Raw genomic sequence first — 17,136 nt, forward strand, 5'->3', positions numbered from 1 at the left:
CACAGCACATCGGGTAATATTAGTGCTGGGATTTCTCCCTTATCTGGATTTATGCAAAGTACATGGGACTATAGCTACCGGATCCTATTTTCGGGAGGTAACATGAGAAACTTAATGTACCCAATAAAACCTCCATAGACAGGATTTACAAACAAACCCTGTAAACAAGCAGTAAACAAGATGGAGTTGGCAGAGGTCTGTGCTGATATCACTCACCACTCTGCAGCTCCACTGATGAGCTCTCCTGGCTCCATCCCAATTGAGCGAACTCAGTCAAACAGAAGAATCCCACCAAAATATCTGGAAGGGGCTTCTGACATTATTCTTTCAGTGCTGCTAAGTCTGTTCGGGGTGTGTGGAAAATTTCTTCTGCTCAGAAGAATGACATAGTGTAATGTGATAACAAGCCCTTGGAAGGTTATCAGTGATATAATCAAATCTATCTGTGGGACAAAGCCCCTCACTGTACAGCTAATTAAAACTTGTTTCTTCCCTGCCTATTCCTGTTTGGCCATTATTTAGAACTGAGCTGCAAAGCACTGGAGCGGAAAGTTAACTCTCAATATTTTGAGACCAGCTCTTTCCAAACCTTGTATTGAAAGAAACCACAGACTCTTTTCCTTGTGGGCTGCATGAATGGCAGATCGCGAAGCCATTTGCAGGCAATTTCTGTCTGCCCATAGCATCAGTTATAAGACAGACAGGCTAAAAAAATAAAACTTGTCCTTTTTAACTTTCTTTGAGCTGGTCAGATTATCGCAATGCAGGTGTTTAAACTTCCTCTCTTGTCCCTTAATAGAATGTGCAGCTGGATCTCAAATCAATCTCCAGTGTTGTTTTCTTGCTTATTACAATAATATTTTTTTCCCTTCTCCCTCTAGTGTCCAACTACTTAAAAAAGGGCCGCGCATAGGATTGGAAATTTGTCAGTTTGGGGGCCAAGTGCAAATGCAGTGCCGATGATTTCAGTGGCATTATGGACTGTATGGTAGGCAATTTTGCTCTCTGGTGCAAAAAGGGATTAACACCTGTCACGAGCATGTGAGCAGTCCTTCTTGGCATGGCAATGCTGTGACTTTGTTCCCAGAAGCAGGACTTTTGTAGCCCAACGAGGTGAGCGGCAGCCATGTGGTAATTACTGGAGCAGGACTGGTCTGTGAAGGGAACGCTATTAGTAATAGCGTTTGTATTGTGGAAATGCCAAGGACCTCTTACCCTGCTATGTTAGGCACTGCACAGGCGTAGAATAAGAGTCACACGATGCTCCTGAGGGCGTACAAAGGCTGACACAGAGCCCTGGAGAACTGAAGGGGTGTTCAAGGTCATACAGCAGGTTGGTGGTTCAGCTGAGAGTGAAATCTGAAGGGGAAACTGCAGCTCCCCTGCTGACTTTCTTGAATCCAGGATTTTCCCCCAAGATCTAGTCTTTGTTTTGCTTACTGAACTGCCTGAGCACAACAGCACTGTTTGGGGACCTGCTGTGCACTTCCCCATTCTGTATGTAAACCAGGCGTAATTCGTTTGCCACGTGTATGGACTGTACCCGCTAATTCCTGGTTTGTACTGCAGTCATGAATTCCCAAGACATATGTTGTGCTGCTTCTCAAATATGATGTCAATATTACAAAATTCAGGATATATTTGTGTGATGTTTTTGACAGATAGACTCTGTACTCTTTGCTGCTCCCTGCTTCCTCCTCCTCCACCGTGTAGTTTTGCTCCAGCAGCTGTTGATGGCACCTTTCTGGCTTCTAGCACACTTTCAGTGGTTACGTGATCACTGAGCAGAAGTAGCTGAGATGCAAGGTTGGAATTTGAGAGCTTGCTCTTGACTCAGTTAAAGCTGGAAGAGTTTGACATTGAATTCACCACAGACCGTGGAATGCGAGTAGGGATTCTTGCATCAGGCCTGCAGCTTCTGAGATACAGCATCTCTCCCTTTTTTAGGCAGACATACAGCTCTGTTTCAATGCCTCCAGGAGGTGGAGAAGTCACTGTGTCCCTATGTACCTATGTAGCAACTCTAATGGCCTACTTTCCCTTTTTAGAAGTGGTCACCCTTGTGTCTTTGAATTTGTCTGGCTTTGGCTTCTGGCCATTAAATCTTGTCATGCCTTTTCCACTAGATTAATGAGACCTCTACTACCAGAAATATTCCCTTTGTAAGCAATGATTATATGTTATGATACATTTAGTAGAATCCAGTTCCATTTTCCTGCCATAGCTCAGATCACATGGCTCAGTCACTGGCTCAGACTTGCCAAAGTCATTGCAACTTACAGCAGTCTGTATCTCCATCCCTATCCTTCAAAATGGGGATGATAACGCTCAGTTTCTCTCTTACCCTTGCTCCATCCTGTGCTTGTTTTACAAGCTGTTTTGTGCCAGGGACCTTTTCCTTACAATGGCTTTGTAGAGTTTTCGGCCCGTGAGCTCTTGACCTGGGCTTAGACTTTGAAGTGGTTACCAGGATACACCTAACAAAATAAAAATAAATATGTTCTAACTCGGGGCTTGTTATGTTCCCCTCAAGTTTTCCTTCTCATTCAGTTAAGAAAATAGCACATTCCCACAGTGCTACTCAACTCAAATTAAAAAATCATAATGTAAATCATATTTGTATGAATAATTTAATTTCTAGGAAATGCATTAGGGAAACCCTTTCAGATAAGGTTTCAAATTTGCAATAGTAATGATGTGAGAGGAAGAGATTGTTTGCTGTGAAGTAAATTATGCATTAGAGGAGCCTTTTAATATTCTTATTTAACACCTAATATTGATATATTCATTGATCTACAGAAACTGCAATACAGTAATATGGGAATCAATTAAGCTATGATTAAAATGAATACTGTGTACAAACCCCAGGATTTGTGACAATACAGATGTTTATATATAGTCTTCCATTTCCTTGTGTCTCTACTCTGCAGTGACTGATGCTATTTTAAGAACAAAAGAAACTTCTCCGGGCACAGAGATTACAATAAACAGAGTCATTTGGCTGTTAGCCTGTGTGAGCTGTGGTTGACGCATAGCTTCCATTAGCTCTTTTTAAATAAGTCTGCTTATGGCTCGGCCAAGCGTATGAGGAAAGGGCTGGAAGGAAGGGCATCCTTCACACCTATCACATTCTCTGGCTAAGCAGAGGCTGTTCAGTCAGGCCTGAGAAAGGAGCCAGCGGGGCCCTACTGGACACAAGCAGCAGGGTTTTCGTCGGTGCTCAATAGCCAGCAGTTCCCGCTGAGGACAGTTGTCGGTTGATCTGTATATTGGCTGCATGTCATTTGCAGCACTCTTTTTAGAGCAGGCAAAGGCCAAGGACTTCCTTGCTGTAAAAGCCATTACCAGCTGGAATTGTTGGATGCTAAATGTGTGGCGGATCTTGCTCTTTTGCTGAGATACCTAAGCAGGAGCCATTCTCTAGAAAATATTACCCTGCTTCCTTTCCTGCTGTAAGTGTAGCTAGGTCCTGCGCTGTACAGGTGGCAAGTTAAAAAGGATAAAATCCTTTCCAGCAACTGGAGCAATTGCAGAGTGACTCTCAAATGCTTCAGCTCCTCAAGAATGACAGTAGCAGTGTCTAACCCAGCATAAGTCTCTGTGCTGGCTGCTATCCTGGAAATGCCCAGAACTGAAAGCGGGAATCAGCAGCACGACCTGCAGGTGCTCAGACAGAGTCCTGCTACACCCGTATCCCCAATGGGTCTGGCAATGAGTAAGCAAGGCCCATAGCTTCCCACGGAGAAACATGTGCCAGTGCATTCAGCAAATCCATCCCGCACGCAGCTGCTGCTCCTCCCTGGCTTTTCCCAGAGTGCCGGGAAGCCCCGCTGAGTGCTCCCCTCTCCTGGGCCATCACTGCATTTAGACTTCTTTTGCACTCCCAGAAGAAGGCAAGGTTTTGGTTCTTCGAATCTTTGCCCATGTCAGTTTGCAGACTGGCGTGTGCTATTCCTGCCCTTCTGCAGTAATGCTGCTCTGTTTGTCCTGAATGAGAAGACAGGTGGAGAGCACCAATACCTGAGCCTAAACGGTTGCCTCCTCACCCCCCCCCCCCCACAGTATACTGCAGCCAGATGGTTCCCAGAAGCATGCTCTTCTGTGACAACACGGGTGCTTTTTCTCCCTTCCTACTGTAACAAAATGATGTGCTCATGGTAGCACTGGTGTAATTTGTATAGCAAATTTTTCTTCTCGATTGTCTCTAGAGGCCTGGAGTGTTTGTTGGTAATTTTCCATTTATAAGCTTATGCATTTGAGGTTTTTCAGCAAATAAAATCTGTGCCAGACCAGTCATTGGCCTATAAGAATTTTAAAATGTTGCAGAGTGGTTGTGGCAGTGATCTGCCAGTCTTGCCCTTTTTTCAGTCTGTATAAGAAGCCCTGAGTGCTTCTGAAAGAGCTTCCATTGCAATTCCCTGTCTAGTAGAAAGCTTTTTTCTCCTAAGCACTGCTCAGGTGATTTCTCAGCTGGATTTTGCTTTAGTAGCTAAAGCAATAGTACAGGTCTGTTCATACTCCACTTAAATATTTATATACTTTCTATATATATATGTGTGTGTGTGTGTGTATATGTGTGTTTATTTATACAGAGAGAGATACTTTTAAAAAATGTGTTTATAAATATTTGTTCAAAAAGAAAACTTGCAGTGAAATGTCAGTAAGACCCAATAAAGTTTCTTTTGGATGCTTTTGACCGATTTGTGGGTAGGAAATATGAAGAACTGTAGAGGTTCTGGAGATGGTTTAAAATTTAGATGGTTGGAGGCCATTAAAGCAATTCATTTCAATAGTTAAGTCCCAGATCTGTAGGAGAGGTAAACTGTGCGCAGGTCAGTGGCTGGTAGATATATGCTCATGAATGCTTACTTCTGTCCTATTGGTCAGGTTGTGTTATAAGGACATAGGTGTGCATATACAGTAAACGCATTCAAGTTTGGCCAGATCTCTTGAGTTGATGTTGATATCGCTGTAGCAAAGGGCCTAGCCCGGATGGCTTTGTGCCGTTTTGATGCCTCTTGCCAAGAACTTGCACCCTGAGCCCCTAGAAAGCTTTCCTTGTCATGCTTTGCCCCAGGATGTGGGAGAACTTCGGTAGCTGTCTGTTGCCAGCATCACCTAACTCTTGATGATCCCCCAGCTCTGAAACAGTGTTGGCTGCCACTTCTTTTTTTTTTTTTTTCCCCTCCTTTCCAATGGCCTGTTCCGGATGGGGAAAAGCAGACAAGGTGCAGGCAATCTCAAGTTTGTGGGCAGGATACTTTGCTAGTGTTTTAATGTGGCAGGGGGAGGAAGGCAAGTTTTTGCTGGCTTCTTGTGTTTTGAACTGGAAAACCAGAGCACTAGCCCTAGGACACTGAGCCTTGTTCCTCTCGCAGCTTCCCTGGCGTCTCCCAGAGATGCATGGCAGACTGTGCCTGTGTTCTGCTCCATAACGATTCATGGCAGAAGTTTAAGAGATCTCTGGTTTTGGTTCCTGATTTAAAGATAGCATTTATGACTGAGTTTGCTTGTAAAAAGAGCTATGCCTTTAAACGTTATTTTGGGGACTTTTTTTTTTAAAGCAGGGATATTACAAGAGTATCTTGGAGAGTTTCAGGGCTCATTCAAACCGGCTTGATTGTAAAGTGAACAATAAATGAGTTTGGATCCAAATGATACTTTTCAGTTTGTGTCTGAATTGTGAGGCCAGTGAGCTACCACCGTGAAATTAAATACAGATCCCTTTCTTGACCCAACTTCTGCAAGAATGGAATCTGTTTAAAAACAAGTAAAGTAAAATTAGAAGGGAAAGGAGGTCTTTGTCACACGTTGGTCCAGAGCTCAGGTCCACTTGGGACATTACTTAACCTTCAAGCTGGAATATTTGGTCACAAGTAGACAGTTTAGGTAGAATTTCCTTTCATTTGTCATTTTGTGTTAGTGATTCATGCTGTTTAGAGGTTGCACAGAGTATTGTATCATCCCTAGGGCCCTGTTTTATGAGTTCACTAAAGTTAAGCTTGGGGAGTTTTCCGGCCAAAAACTAGAGCTGAAAGCCAGGGTCCCTTGAAGGAACACGATAACAAATAGGGAAGGATAGCCTTTCATCTGCAGCTTACATTCCAAGTCCATGTGATTTTTTTATTTTTATTTTTTCCTTCTCCTTCCCCCTCACACACCCTCACAAAGCCCTGGTTTGAAGTCAACCATATGAACTGCAGACCACAGTTGCCCTTCCAGATGTATCATGCCTGTGGCTTAGATTTTGGGGGCGGAGGAGACGGAGGAAAACAAAACAAAAGTCAGCAGTGTTGGAAAGAAGTTCTGCTTAGTTCCTTTGCAATTGCCTAATGTGCCCTCGATACACAAGGTAAGGAAAAACTATTCTATGTGTACAAGGTATGTTGGGAGCACCATGCTAAGCGCTGAAGGCTAATAGTAAGACAGTAAGTGATCTTGGAGACAGAAATGATTGCAACTTGGCTTATTTAGCTAGCTGCCCTGGTGCATGGTAAGGAATCTGGAAGTTGCACTGTTAGCAAAGTGACCAGCAGACCTATTTCTGGCAGAAATATTTAGGCCAGAGACCCCTAGAGCTGCAAGCATGAAGAGTTGTGGCTTAAGGTAAATGTTTGTCAGTGGGAGCAGTAGCAGCTCTCATGTTCTCTAGTTTTGTCCCCTTTACATAGTGCACAGATGCTGAGAAACGGTACTTGTCTGTGCCAAGAATGGGATTAGTAAATGGTCCTTGTTACTGACTAGTTGCATAGTCCTGAGTGAATCTCAGGGGCACCCAAGTCTGATATGATTTAGCACCCAAATCCCCATGGAGGTCTGTTAGCTGGGTGGTCTTATTTCAAGAGCTGCTGAGTACACTTAGGGTCCCCAAACTGTTGGGGTTGCTTTTGCTTTTTTCTTTTTTGTTTTTAAATGAAAATGTAGAAGTGAAGACCTTGCCTTGAGGCCAAGTTGCAGGGAGAGGAAATGCCTCGTACAGATTGGCTTATACAGCTGGAGGAGTGAAGGTGGAAAGTGGAGTAGCTTCTGGGAGGGGAAAAAAACCCACCCCATTTCAGAGCTGAAATAGAACTAGCAAACTTCAAGAAAAGTACCATTTAAAAGACAATTGGTTTACCTTTTTTTATTGATCAGTTAGTGAATTTGAGAGAAAGATGGTTGATGCAGTGACCGAGGGAGGTGCAAAGCAGGAGAAATGGTGAGCTTGTTAGACTTTGTTGCGGGGAGGGAAAGACAGCTAGATAACTAGGAGAGTTGGCTGTGTGAGGCACATTGGAAAATTAAGAGTTATAAAAAACCAACATCTCTAAGTCTTCAGTAACCAGTATGTTGGAAATTTTTAGTTTTCAGCCTGATTTCTTGAAGCTAGTTTGTAGACTGTCCTTTAGGATCAGGGCTGAGAGGTCAACAGTGGAGTGATTGTAATATGCAGAACCTCTTTTACTGATAGCCAGTTTTTTTTAGTTCTCTGATTCACTGGGATTTCATCATGGTGGGTTGTGGTTGTTTGCTTTTACCCACATACTTGCTGTTTTCAACAAAAATGAAAACTTTTTCATGCAGTGAATATTATTACAAAAAAGTCTTTTTATGGGAAACTTTCATCCAGCTTTTAGTGGGAGGATTGATTAATAAATTTAAAAGCAGAGTTTTGAATAGGTGGTGAGATGAATCATCTTATGGGAGAGAGATTAAAAAATGCCAAGGGATTTTGGAGCATGAGTTCTGACAAAAGCTGCATACTTCTTTCTTAACCTGAGCATTTCTAACTTGTAATTTGACTCTTCTGACCCCAGAGGACTACAGGCTGTGGAGAGATGTTCCTTTTCTAGATGCAGGTGATGCTGGTAGAAGAGATTAGTGCCTTCACCAGTCATTGAGTGATTCACGTGAGCTCTCATCTGGCTAGCTTTTGCCTCAGACAGGATAAACTGCCATCACAGAATTGCTGTTTGGTGGCTATTCAGCCTACCTACTGAGCTGGGGATGGTGGCGGAGGCATGGGGGAAAAATGAGGGTCAGGAGACAGATACTTCTTCCTTTGACAGCTGGATATGGAAGAGATGTTACAATAAATAGGGTAGATCTTGTTTTGCAGTAATCCCAAAAGATTGTTTTTTAAGAACAAAACAAAAATTTTCTCTGTTTTCTGGGTACTCTTACTCTGGAAATCATGATTTTTGACTGTTCTCAGTTTTGCTCCATGAATGTTTCTTTGCAGGAATTTGCTCTCTTGTGGTATCTTCCTGTTAGATGGTGAGCTTTGTAGAATGGGAATGACAGCTGAAATGCACTTTATTCCTTGTATTGGGTTCAGTATTGCTGAGGCAACAGTGTTTTCATGTGAAGAAAGGCAGACTGACTTTAACATGGCTCAAGAAGGGAAAATCAAAAATGTATCATACACTTGTCAAAATGTGAGGGAAAACAAACAGTCTTGCAGAAACCTTACATGCTCAAGGTGCATGGGCAGAAAGGTTTTGTTTGGCTTTTTCTGGGAGGTGTAGGTATCTTCCTTCCCGGCCCTGGTCTCTTCTTATCGCTGTTCTTTATCATGAATGCAGTATGAGCAGACTTTTTGCCTACCCTGGTTAATTTTCACAATGACTTTGCAAGGCTGAACAAGCATAATTATAGGCTTTTAAAAACTCCTTTTCAGGTTAGACTCTGGAACAGTGTCAGCCCTAATGTTCACACTGTGAGGAGGAGATCTGGGTTGGAAATGGTCCCAGGAACTCCCACGCCTCAGGCTGATGGAAGTCAGACCTGTTATTCAGGTGCCAATATTGGTCCCCTGGGGCAGTCTCTGCACTAGCTTCAAATAATATCTTATTTTCTTATTGCCATGCTGTTGTGACCATCTTAAAAGAAAGAGAAAACTTAGTGGATCACAAAGCCATAATCCAGTCTACTGGAGCAAAATTGCCTCAAAGAAAATCACTGAGTTTGGGTGATGGATCCAAGCTTTTCTCATGAAATGACTTATGACCACAGCCAAAACACCCAGCTTAATATCCCATTAAGTTCTGTTCACTACAAAATTCCCAGATGCTTAAAGTTTAGTACTAGTGTTGTATGCACTGTAAATAAATTACACTGCTATACAGGAACCTGGGTCAGTATGAACTTTTCTCTACAGGAAAATGGTTTTCTCCTGGAGCCCTCTGCTTCTGAACAACTCAGAGCTCATAGCACTGTTTTCCTAAGGAATTCATCTTTCTCTGTGAGATTAGAATACAAGTTATACCTTCTAAGCAAAGGCTTTATGTTCTTCCCAGCTATAAGAATAACTTGTTTGCTAACAACCTGAAATATGGAAGGAGGAAGAAGGTAAAAATGAGATTCTTGGCCTGGACTTCAAGGTCTTTGTTTTTAATATTACAGGGCTTTGTGATTCTAATTGTTAACAATGTGGATGCTATTTTATAAAAATGTGTGTGTGTTATATTGTTTTATAGCACACTCTGGGTTGACAATCAAAATAAACTCTGTTAGGATTAAAAATAAAGTATACTGGAGGAAAGTATCTTGATCCTCACATAGTAGAGTCCATGTTTGAGCTCTTAGCAGTGTGACTATGATTAACCAATCAAACAAAATCTCCACTGGAAGGACAAGAGAAGAGGATGTGCTCATCTCGGTAAGTAGGACTGCACTTATTTATTGCTCAGTGCCAAACTTCTGTATTTATGCTATAGCTGTATGCATCCAGGAATTACCAGTGTGTGTAGGTGCACCAGTGCTGGCTTAATTTTGCTAGCTATGAAGCTGGTCTATTTATCTGTGAAGCCAGCCCAGGAATCTGGTTTTCACTTGATAGCTTAGTAACCATTTTACTGTTGCTTTGCCCTTAGTAGTATCTGGCCTGAGCAGGTTTATGCTAGCGCAGATGTAGCTGATCACCACACCTGCAATTGCAGCATAGCCACAGCCACACTCACAAAGTGCATGAAGATAAGTAATCCCATTAAATTTGACAAGAGCATCTGCTGCCTTGATATCTTGGCATTGCAAGAAGCAATGGAAGATTCCTGTTGTTTGGTTTTGGTAGGACAAAGGTTCTTCCTAGAGAATTAAATGAAGAATGTCTGTAATTTTTTCTGTTTAGACCTTATGTTGTACTCTGCAAGGAATATTTTTCTGTTATTGCTGCAGGAAAACATAGATCATTAGACTGTAGATGGTCTGAATTGCTTCAAAAGCAGAAATCTCTTGCCCTGTATGTTTAAAATCTCTGTTACAAGTGTTTGATTTTTTTTTCCTGTAAAAAATGTCAAATTGAGGGGAGAAATAGCAGGGAGAATGTTGATAAGATTTGCGTATTCTACCCTGCCTAGAGAGCTTTGACTAACTATTCCATATCAAAGTTCAAATCTTTCAAATTCTAAAGAGGTTAGAAAAATAGATCTGTGATGGTTTGTTTGTTTATGTATTTATTTGTTTATTTATTAAAATTTTCTATTATTGTGCTTTGAACAACTCCCTGTGTTAGACAGGCAGTTAGATCATATTTTTATGTGTGAGTAAATAGTATTTCCTGCAGAGTTTTCCAGCTTGTGCACTGGTTAAAATGCTTGGGGACTTTTTTCATTAAAAAAAAGTCTTTTACATGAGCACTTCTGCTGAAAAGTCCCTATTGAAACTTTCATAATTTTTTAAGGAAGTTTTTCATTTCTAAAAGGAATATTTTATTTGAGCAGTGGGGAGATTATTGGTTAAGTATTCATAGAAATACTTACCCTTTTGATGACAGCAGTTCGCATCCTGAATACTTTGTCAGCGCTGCCTGAAAAAGGAATATACCCATTTTACCTTTAAAAAAGCTCAGTGGTGAATGTTGTCTGGCTTTTGGGAAGGTTATGCTGTTTAACTGGGATCACCTTAGTGATCCTTTTTCTAGCGTGTGCAGAGGATGAGTTACATTCAGTGGGGAAGTAGAAATAAGTATTGGCATGAACAGATGCTCCAGCTGGCATCACTGCTGAAGGTGACTCACTGTGAACCTACGGCCTGATTGACACAGGTGAGCAGTCAGCCAGCCAGGTCAAGTTGTTGACTGATATGGGGGATCCTGAGCTGGTAACAGCTCACCCATGTGAACGAGACATTCACAGGTGGGTGGGACTGGGAAGTCCCTGCTGCATCTTTGCTTTTATCGCCCAGGACTGGAGGCATCAGCTCCATTGACAGGTCTCTTCTGCAACCCTGCTGTGGAGCAGGCTTGCAGCTGAGCTAAGCCAGGGTCTGAGGAGGATGGCAGCACTCCCGGTGCTGTGTCTCCTGGATAGCTTGCATTTCTAGCGTGGTTTGCAGGTAGACATTGTAAGAAGGACCTGTGTGTGAGTTGAAGGCGGTGCTTGGGTCACAGAGCACCCGTGCCTAAAGGTTGGCCTCTAAGTCTTCCGATGACAAGACTAAGTTGCTGTGAATATTAATCTTTTTAGAGAAGGGGGGAAAATTTTCTGGAGACTTGCAAGTTTGTCCATAAAGGACAAACAAATGAGTGTTTTGTAAATCTTTCCAGGAGAGGAATTGGATCTCTTTCTGACTTTAAATATAGCAACAACAAGAAAACCCCATTCAAATGGACTCTATAGCCAAATCTAACTTTCAGAAGAATTAAGACATGGCAAATGTCTGAGCTGTGGAATATACTTCCACAAGCCTGCATTGCACTTGGACATGCGGGCACATATTTTCTCTATGTATTCACTTGACACAATGAGATTATAAAGGCTGCTAGCTAGAAGGATTTTTTTTTTTTAATCCAACATCATGAGATGCAATAAATGCACCTAAATATTTTAGTGCCTCATTAATACCTTAGACCCTGGGAAGGTCTGTTACACTAAGCCTGCATTACTCAGGAGTGATACATTTTCAGGACTGAGTTTAGGAGGGGAGGTGAGGAGACCCGCTTCCTACTGTTCACTCTGTCACTGAACTGTTCAGTGATCTTGGAGCGGTTGCTTCATTTCCTTGTTCTTCTGAGAATTTTAGGGAAAAATCTTGTGCGTTAGGGTACTTGTAATCCCTCTTTAATATTTTTGCATGCAGATTTATCCAGAGCTGCCATCTGCTTGCTTTTGCAGTATCAAAATTGTTTTCTCCAGGTAACTGGGATCAGGTATAGTTAATGCTATTGCTGATGCTCTGAATTTGTGCAAGTGAAGTCTTTGCATGAAACTTAAGCTGCAAGTGCTTTTATGAAATAGGTGAGTCCTATCATAGCTATTTAATAGTATGTACAGAGTAGTTTAGGGAAAACTTAAAAATGTAGTAATCTGAAATTAGAATGGGGTTTAAACTTGTAGCCCAGAAGCTTCCATTCTAGATTTGACTTGGGTGCTGGTAATCATGCGACTCTTAAAAGCGCAAGTGGATCCTTAGGATCACTGTGAGTCATGAAGGTCATTTGACATCTCTTGTCAAAGTCAGCACCTGTGCATCCCCTACTATTCTTTTGATGCCGCTGGTCAGAAAAGAGAACCATGTACTGAACAAATGGCCCTCTGATTTTTTTCCTGTATTCTCAGCTGACATTTGACCGGACCTGAACCTGTGTAGATTGTGAGCTTTAGAGGGATAAAAGCACAAGTAACACTGTAGGGAAAGGAACCAGGTCAGATTTTTTTACTCTAACATTGCTGTTACTTTACTAGTTTTGAAATCTTTATGTAATAGAAAGAGAGTAAACCATTGCAGATCTGAGACTGAAGAGCTTTACAGCCCAAGGTGAATCAAATGCAAGCTGCAAGAACTCCAGCACAAAGTCTGCCAACCAGATATGCAATCTGTTTCTAAGGTGTGCTTTTTACTTTTTTTTTTTTTCAATTGTGCTGCTCCTATGCCCATTTGACCTGATAGGATATCAAAAGGATATCACAGTAGTAACAGCATAAAAAAGGTAGATCTCTGAGGAAGAAAATAATGGGGAAAATGAATGCTTCTGCAAGATTGATGCATCTTCTCCATCTTCTGCCTCCCATCTGTGCGCACACGTTAATCTGATCAGATGATCAAAAATAAGAGAAGAAAGACAATTAAAGCTCTTGCCAAATCTAGGGAAAAAGAAACAACAGAAAAAAAAGAAAGAATCCCATGGCAAAATGAGTGACAACTACAGCAAAAAGCCAATACTTTTGCCTCTGACAGTAAGGCAGGTTTTGTGAGCTTTTTCCCTTCCCCTGGCCTTAAACTAAATAAATATATAAATACATCAACCAGCCTTATTACCAAAGACTAGAAAGCTGGTGGTTGTAATAATATCCCCCCTTCACCTAGAGCAGGGATTCTTTTCTATTTCCTTTCACGTATATGGCAAAGGTCAGCTATTGAGAGTGACTTGTTCTTGCTGCTGTGAGCGCTTGTGTCTCTCTATTACTAGCTACTACTGTTTCGGTCCCAGTTGTTTTTTTTTTTTAAAGCTTCAGCATCCCAAGCTTATTGGGAGAGGAAACATATCAAAAAAGCAACCCACAAACAAGGTTAAAAGCAAAAATAAAGACAGAGAAAGAAATAGAAAGGGGAGGAGAAAAAAGGAGGGGGGGGATCAGTCCAATTTTCTTTGGAGACGTATCTCATTGTTGGGGCTGTCTGGCGATGTTCCAGTGCTTCAATTGAAAGTGAATTTCTTTTATTGAATTCCATCCAGAGATATCATAACCTCAAAAGGCTACTATTACCCAGAGGGTTTCAGATGAAACCATCTGAGCGTGACTTTTGAAATGCAAGAAGTCACAATTGTCATTTGACAACATGGGACCTGTCAAGGCCCCTCTTTCCAGACAGACAAGTTGTTTACATAATCTTTCCACCCTTCTGCCTCCCGTATTGAGGTGAAAACCCTTCCATTGCTGGACATTTTTTTTCTTAGTAGGTACAGAGCCAAAATAATAATAAAAAATCTTGGTGAACTCCATAAAACTATCCCATGCCTTGGCAAGCAAGGTTTAAACATCAGCTTTTTGAATGGGCAATTGGAGGGCAATTGAAAGACCTCTAGGTTTCAGTGAACCAGGTCATTCTTCATATAATAATAATAACCCAGAATTGAAATAGCAAATCAGAGTTCAAGGTGTTGGAAAAAAACATTAAAGAAAATGCAGCCACAAAGCTTATCAAAACCAAAGGGCAAAAGATGATTGGGTACAGTCCTTCAAACTAGTGAGACACACTGGGCACCCTCAGCTTCTTCTGTTGATGGTGAGAGTGAACCACAGGTGCCCACGGTTGGGACGATCACTGTCACATACTTGTCCCCTTTGCTGGGTGACATGGAGGTGCTGTGAAAGCTTGAGGAAGGATGGCATCCTTCTGTCAGCTCCTGAAGGGCAACGTGTTGTTAGGGTCCCACTGAAGGTTGGGAGATGCCAGACTCAAAAACGCCTTGCTCGTTTCCTCCCCCCGCAGTCAGCACCAGCTCTTAGAGCTTCCTGTGAGGAGGAGTGAGTGATGGAGAGAGAACTGGGAAAGGGATGGGAGACAGCTTGTCACTTACTTCCTGACTTCAACCCCATGGAGAACAGCAAGGACGTTGTCACCAGCTTTTCACCTCGGTCAGCCTCTTGCTCTTCTTTATGCCAACAAGCAGTCACCACAGGATGCTGTTCTTGACTGAGCTGTCAACGCCTTCCAATGCGCTGCAGAGGTACATGGTGATGGGAAGGTACAGAAAGGGAAAATCTGGCCCCTCCTGTCTTTAAATTGCTTATTGGCTCCCTATGGCACTCTCTCAGCTCCTTGTCATCACAGGCCCTTTGAGCATGTGCTGATGGCATTTTCCTTCCTGCCCACTGCCCTAGATGCAAGCACTGTTGCACTGAAGTTGGCCTGGTGTAGCCCCATGTGGATTTGCTGGATGAGAAGAGCGAGCTTAGGGGCTGACTGTGGCCTTGCCTCCTCCTGTTAGCACTACCCAGTTTGGTGAACACTCCACTGCTGGAAATGAGCTCCTGAACACACTGTGCTTGGTCATAAATGAGGCTGAATGTTGGGGGGAAGTGGGAAGGTTTGATCCTCCAGGAGTCATTCGTAGTCTGAGCCTGAAGTAGCTACTCCTAGTAGATATATTCATTTGTGATTTCTCTTTGTCTGACAATGGAAGAGCCAAGAAAGGATAGCTAGTCTCACTAGTGACATCTAAAGTTATTTGCTACTCTGATGTGAGTTATGACTGGTCTCCATAGGTGTTATAATTGTGTGTGTGTGTACATGTGTACATGCATGCACCTTTTCAGCAAGCTGTGGATGTTTTCTATCTGTAGAGCCCAAGGTGAGGATGTAATGATGTTCCCAGGCTTTCTGGGAGGTTTTCATGTGAGAGGAAACAATGTGCAAGAAGTATAGCGCTCATCTGTTACTGATGACAAGAGACACTAGCAAGAAAATGAAGTAGACGTGTTTAGATACAAGCTCTACTCACACAGACTGAGTTTGTTGAGAGGGCAAAGAAGTTAGCAATGAAAAGCGGAGGCAGTCATAAAGAATGCAGTAGGAAAGCTGTATAAAACAGTTGGGGGAGGCAAATGGAAATAAATTTTACTATGATTTGCTAAGAAAACCATAAAAATGACATGTAGGAGAAACATTGAAAACCCTAAACGGAGTACAGTGTTCTCCTTGTGTATGGTCACAACATATAACATCCTTGGAGAAGTATGGGGGAGCATGGGTTCACGATAGTGCAGCACTGGACAAGCTGATTCAGAAATCTTTTGGTAGCCATTTGCAATTGTCAACCAAAATGACAAGCTGCACTTTGGTTGCACTATGTGGGTGAGAAGGTAAATGTCATTTATGATTCACTGCTCAACCAAATCCCTGGCGGAGATAAAGATCCCTTTGAAAATGCCTTTAGTATCCTGCCTTCCCAGGGAAAAAAAAAGAAAAAGGATGGTAAATGAAACATTTGTCTTCAAGCAGGAGAGACAAGACGTAGGTGAGATAGTGTTCAGTTTGAATTCCTTAATACGCCCACGAGTGCTTGTAATTTTTTTGTAACAGAGTGTGAGATCAAGACAAAAAGTTTAGTTGATGAACACTTCACAGGACAAAGTATAATGTTTCAGATCACACATAGGACAGATTGGTGGATGTCAGATGAGTTTAGATGAGTGGTGGAAACACAAATGTTGTGTGGAAAACAGCATCTTAGAGTGTGATTAAAATCCTGAATTTCCAGAAAGCACAAATCCATTTTTTATGCACAAGACAGATATCAAACTGAGGAGTAATCTTATTGGGCAGGAGTATCTCAAGGAGAAGATGAAACAAATAAGATCATGAACATATTTACCTGACTGCAGAGAAGCTTATATTGTAGAACTACAGCATCTTGAAAAGTGGTCTCAAAGCAGATCTTTCAGGTGTACTCCTTGAAGCTCCTTGTGTGATAGAAATTATTCTGATGAACTGTAAAGGCTGTGGTGAAGAAAGAAGACAACAAAAAGGAAGCAAGAATCCAGTCATTTGCCAAAATAAAAGGAGATACTTGGAAAAGAACTCCTGAAGTTTGGGAAATCTAATGAGACTTTTTATAAGGGCAAAAAGAATTTAGAAGAAATCATAGAAATGATATGTGCACTGAGATTCTGTTGGCAAACCTCTTTCCCAACATTAAGTGTGCTCTATCTGGCCAGTGATAATTTATCAGAGGCTATTCAGAATTGGCCTACTATTCCAGGTCATTCAGAGGTATCAAATAAGAAAACACAAAGGAACACAATGCAGGAAAGATATGCCCTTAAGCAGTAACAGATTATTGATGGTAAAATGCCTCTGTATCTTAGGACTCTGTTAAGAAGCTTTGGAACAAAGACTTCTTTAAGACCATTGCAGAAAAAGAACTGATGGCTGCTTGGTCTGTAACTACAGAGATGTGAAGACAGCCAGAAATAAAAGTATACGGAACTGCAATACTGAGAGGCTTCTTAGGAGAAAAATGCTATAAGTTCGTATTTCATAATGCTAGGTAGATTTTTAAATTCTAAGTGGAGGAGCATAATGATAAGCCTTCTAATAGCACTGTAGTGAAACCTGCAAAATCCAAAGCTATTGGAAATTAGTCAATGTACGAGACACAATAGCATATGGAACAGATGCTGGAGTTCTGCTACAAGAGGAATACTAATTCTG

At 41.8% G+C, this 17,136-nt stretch overlaps 1 long non-coding RNA gene across 2 annotated transcripts in view; it reads left to right on the forward strand.

Moving 5' to 3' along the window:
* The first annotated feature begins 6,188 nt into the window (after positions 1 to 6,188).
* The window catches only part of LOC136991546 (uncharacterized), a 427,115-nt gene continuing 416,167 nt past the window's right edge, over positions 6,189 to 17,136 (forward strand). For both annotated transcript variants that reach the window (XR_010883648.1, XR_010883647.1), the window contains exon 1: positions 6,189 to 6,352. This is a non-coding gene — a long non-coding RNA (uncharacterized lncRNA). The remainder of the gene's footprint in view (positions 6,353 to 17,136) is intronic.

This window comes from Apteryx mantelli, chromosome 3 (assembly GCF_036417845.1).
Source record: "Apteryx mantelli isolate bAptMan1 chromosome 3, bAptMan1.hap1, whole genome shotgun sequence".
NCBI lineage: Eukaryota > Metazoa > Chordata > Aves > Apterygiformes > Apterygidae > Apteryx > Apteryx mantelli.